Source organism: Onychomys torridus, chromosome 13, assembly GCF_903995425.1.
Source record: "Onychomys torridus chromosome 13, mOncTor1.1, whole genome shotgun sequence".
NCBI classification, from domain to species: Eukaryota; Metazoa; Chordata; class Mammalia; order Rodentia; family Cricetidae; genus Onychomys; species Onychomys torridus.
Window position 1 is genome coordinate 33482578 of NC_050455.1, and position 4112 is coordinate 33486689.

A 4112-nucleotide genomic window follows, 5' to 3' on the forward strand; every position below is an offset into this window, starting at 1 on the left:
AACAGACTTGTCTCAACTTCACAGAAGTCTAGAATGATGTTCACAATCAATCTCCTGGGGTTTAGGGGCTTTGGTTTTTGTTTGTTTGTTTTTGTTTTCGTTTTTTTGTCAAGACAGGGTTTCTCTGTGTAACAGCTCTGGCTGTCCTGGAACTCACTTTGTAGACCAGGCTGGCCTTGATCACACAGAGACCCACTTGCCTCTGCCTACCGAGTGCTAGCATTAAAGGTATGTACCACCACAGCCTGGCCCAATTTCATGGTTTTGTATGTGAAAGAACACTCAGCAAAACCTGTGAATAACACATTCTAAAACAGAAGTGTCCTTCCCAAGAAGAGCATGATGCTCACAGTGCAGGCCATTCCTTTTGAAAATGCCTCCCATGACTTGCAATTCAAAGGCAACCACAGCAGGGCCAATGAGAGTCCTCAATTGTGATGTTATGCTGACGGAAATAACTAATTCAGTGGAACAAGAGCCATCTCAAAAGGTCATCTCCAAGTTCTGTATATCTAGCGTAAATTTCAAGACTGTTTGGAGTTTTGCCTTCCGTGGTTTCCAAATCAAATAATTCGCTATGTTAGACAGTCTAATTTTGCAAGCCCCTGAGAATGTAAGCACAGGAAGACACAAATCCTTTCAGGAAACTCTCTTAAACTAGAACAATGGCTTTTTCTTTGCCTCAAGCCACTGCCTGTGGCCTTTTCATGGTCTCTTCTGTTCCCTCAATGAAAGAGTTTTTGACCCTGGCTACTAGGTGGCCCAGTTTTGCTCTGTATCGGCACATAAACATCATTTGTCACAATCCCTTTCCGCTCCTTTCTGGGCAGCTACAAAAGTGGCTTTATCTTTCCCTTTCAATACAGCTCAGCAGTGTTCTCTGTAAGCTGCTGTTGAAAACTCTGGACAGAATTCTTCCTTAGTTCCCTCTTTCACGGCCTTAAGAATCCCTCCTGTCCTCCATCCTGGTGGGTTTGAGCTTCCTTAATTCACAGCCAACTTTTTTTTCTTTTCTATAATTTGTTTATGAAACATCTTATCTTTGCAAAGCTCCTTGGCAAGATGTGCGTCTGGGCTCCCAAGACTATTGTCAACTCCTGTCATATAATCACTTACGATTCTTATGGATGGGAACACGGACGCATCTCTCTTGACTCTGCCCATCTTCATCCCAGTTCTCAGTTTGATTGTCCCGCCTAACTTTATCCTGCCTTGCTATAGGCCAAAGAGCTTTATTATTTATTATTTATTTATTAACAGTAATACATATTCACAACATACAGAAGGATCATCCCATAGCCCTCAGTAATCATAAATATATACCAAAGAGAAACTCTTCCAACAAGAACATTCTATAGCCTGCCTGACAGATGGAAATGTCTAAAGAGACACCTGAGTCTCCCAATCTGACTATCAGACTGTTGAAACAACCAATCCCACAGAGATGGAAATTCCCCAGGAATCGCTTTCTGAGAGAAGGAGAAAGCCCCAGCCAGAGGGGAAGCTTATTACTCAGGAAGAGATTTCACAGAGTTGGAAAGCCCCGATAATGATGGGTCAATGGTGGGAGGCTGCTCAGATGTACTTGTCCTTGGCCCTCTATTTAAACTTTAATTTCAGACCCCAAAGATGGAATTGAGAGGTTCTCTGGATCTCATTATCCTTCTTCCCAATGTGGCCAATTTGAATTAAATCTCTTTTTTCTCATTATTAATTTGTCTCATTCAATTGCATTATTGAGGATGGGTAGCCAGACCTGACTAAGGGCACAGGCTGTGACCCCCATATTTAATACTGATTTCTGGCAGCATTTTTTTTTTTAATCCTGGAAAAGCTGAAAGTAATTTAAGTCTGCATCAATAGAAAAATGCATTTGCTGGATTAACTTTAAAGCAGCAGTTAAAATCAATGACCAAGAGCACAGTGTGAAAAAGATAAATTATGAATATATGTTTGAAGAGGAAAGAATGTGTACAATAATGAGTAGAGAAAAACAGCATTCCATTTTCGACTGGAAAGATTGCTCAGTGTTGGTAAAGTACTCAATCCTCCATTCCTTGGTGTGTAAGGACTGGAGTTCAGATCAGGTGCATCAACATTATAAGAAAGATTTCGCCCCCTGGAGTCTGTACAGGACACACCCTGACACCAAATTCTCAGCACAAAGGAGATTATTACCTCTGAGGAGCAATCAAGGGGGTTGGGAGGTGGGGTGGGGGGAAGTTAACAGGGGTGGGGTTTTTTAAGGGGCATCTAAGTTAGGGTGAGTTGGTCAATCCTGATAGGACATATTCATTATTCACATCAAATAATGAATTTTGACTGTAGGACCTTGGAATTTTGTCTCAGTAATGAGCCAGTGGCCAAAAAAGGGAGTGGACCTTGGGGGTGAGCTTTAGGAATGTAGTCTAAGGATTTTCAACAAGAGGGAGGGGAAAGGATAAAAAAAGTATTGGTGCCACGTTTGTCACGCTCAGGCCCACACTTGCTGTACTCAGGCTTGCTGGAGCCCTCCACGTGGAACTGCCCTACGGGCCTGTGTGTATGTGACAGACTTCCTGGGGTGACATGACTGTGGTGGTTTGGAAGAAAATGGCCCCCCAAAAGGAGTGGCACTATTAGGAGGTGTGGCCTTGTTAGAGTAAGTGTGTCACTGTGGGGGCGGGCTTTGTGGGCTCTTTTTCTCAAGCTTCCCTCTGCGTGACTGTCAGTCAACTGTCAACGTCCTGTTGTTGCCCACAAGATGTGGCACTCTCAGCCCCAGCACCACGTATGCCCACACGCTGCCCTGATCAGAATGGACTGAAACTGTAAGCGAGCCACCCTCAAGTAAATATTTTTATGAGTTGCCGTGGTCATGGTGTCTCTTCCCAGCAATAGTAGACCCTAAGACAATGACACACCCTTCAACTCACCCCAGAAAAGGAGTCTATGACAGACCAAAGTAAAGATTGCGCCCATAGCCAATTTGGTGAAACTAGTGGGTGTTTTTATTGGCTTACTAACAGGGGTTTGGGTAGAGGTTACTTATGAGGGACAGGCATGATTCTTGCATCACCAGAAAGCCCACCCCAGCACAGGTGGCCACTTCCGACTTCTGCAAATTGCAACCCAGGAGCTGCTGGGGCTCTCTGCACAGTTTGAAGGAGCTCTGCAGCTGGATCTGACTATCTTTCCACCACTGGGCTGCTCAGAGTCTCCAGCCCAGCAGCTTCTTACTCTTTTTTTATGCTGTTGAAAGGGGTCTTCAGGAATCTTCCAGGTTGTTGTTGCTTTTATAAATGTGGAATGCTTGATGAATTTGCCTGTCATCCCTTGCTCAGGGGCCATGCTCATCTTCTCTGTATCTTTCCAATTTTAGTACATGTGCTGAAGAAGCCAGCACTCATACAAGCTTTGGTTTTGTGCATGCGTGGCCTTTTGTAACCTCTGCTTCCCTCTTGGAGGAAATGTTTCAATGTGGAAAAAAGTGTTGCAATTCAGAGGAACGAGCCAGACAACAGCATGGAAACCCACCTGAAATTCCAGCGCTTGGGAGTTGGAAACAGAGGATCCCTGGAACAAGCTGCTTAATGAGAGTAGCATATGGAGACCCTGCCTCAATAAATGAGGTAGAGAGTGGTCAAGAAAGACACCTAACTTCAGCCTCTGGCCTCCGTATACACATATGTGAACTTGTGCTTGCACACTCATGTGTACCCACACATGTGAACACACACACATACACACGCACACACACACACACACACACACACACACACATATATATAGCACACACATACACATGCAAGCAATGAGTTTTATACACACTTCTGACAAGCTATATACTACTGTAGTAAAAGTCTGAAGAAAAAAAAACCACTTGAGGATGATATATAACAATATATAGAATGGTTGACCAAGAGATGGAGAGAGGGGCTCCTAATATTTTTCAAAGCACATTATAGCATTCTGATAAAGTGCAAAGTATATTTTACAAATGCTAAGGCTAAATTTATAGTCACTAGAATGGCATGCATCGATGAATGCCATTAGTTTTATTGATAGGATGGGCAAGTTCTATCAACAAAGCAACGATCTGTATTAGCTAGGAGAGCTGGCAGTTGGGAACC

At 43.6% G+C, this 4112-nt stretch overlaps 1 non-coding gene across 1 annotated transcript; it reads right to left on the minus strand.

Annotated features, from left to right (window-relative positions):
- Positions 1–3277: 3277 nt before the first annotated feature.
- On the minus strand, positions 3278–3385 carry LOC118595067. Its single transcript, XR_004946445.1, has one exon. It is a non-coding gene; the product is annotated as a U6 spliceosomal RNA (small nuclear RNA).
- Positions 3386–4112: the final 727 nt, after the last annotated feature.